A 941-nucleotide genomic window follows, 5' to 3' on the forward strand; every position below is an offset into this window, starting at 1 on the left:
CCAGCAACGCCCTCAGTCTATCCCAGAAGACAGGTGGACCAACTGTCTTAGGATGGATTCCAGACAAGGGGCACCTTGTACTGCACTGATAAACTGACATTGTAGTTATTAAAGCATATAATTTTTGTGCATTATATCAGTTCCTTGCACATGCAAAACAATTTGAATTATATTTAAACTACACCTTAGTCTTTAAAAATGTAGTTTGATTTATTTTATTCTATGTTATTCAAGATGAGTCTCATTATGTAGCCAAGACTGTTCTTAACTTCATAATTCTACTGCCTAGGTACAGGTGTGTACTTCTATGTCATCCATCATACTATAATATGCACCTTTTCTTAAGTGTTAATATTTTATTTATCCCTTGGCAGTACTGGGGTTTTGATTCAGAGGCTGCTTGGTAAGCAAGTGCTCTACTCCTGCCCCAGTCCTTGCTCTTCATTTTACTTTAGATGAGCTCTTATTGTGTTATTTCGCTTGGGTCTTTATCAGACTGTGATTGTAATGTACTTTTCTGCTGGGAAGCTGACATCTAACTCAGATAGTTCAAACCCTTTTTGTCTTTTTATAGTTTTAGTAAATATATTTTTTCTTATAATAAAGATGGTACACAGAGTCATTACAATTATATGTCATTTTAAAATTCAAAACCTTATTTTAAAAGAGTTAACATGCATATAATCACTAAAATTTATCTCTAGAAAAAATGACTACCAGAATAAATGTTTTCGGAGGCTGGGTCAGTGGCATTTGGTATTGTTCTCACTTCAGCTCTAGACAATGCTACATAGTTCAAGACCTGCATGGCCTAAATAAAACCAAGTAAAAAGTAAAAAAAAATGATCCTTTAGGGCACAGCTGTGGAAGAGTTGAAATACTTTTGTACATTTTGCTGACCATTTGTACATTTCTGTGGTGATGAAAGTGATATAGCAATT

This window comes from Dipodomys spectabilis, unplaced genomic scaffold (assembly GCF_019054845.1).
Source record: "Dipodomys spectabilis isolate Male_0828 unplaced genomic scaffold, ASM1905484v1 ptg000272l, whole genome shotgun sequence".
NCBI lineage: Eukaryota > Metazoa > Chordata > Mammalia > Rodentia > Heteromyidae > Dipodomys > Dipodomys spectabilis.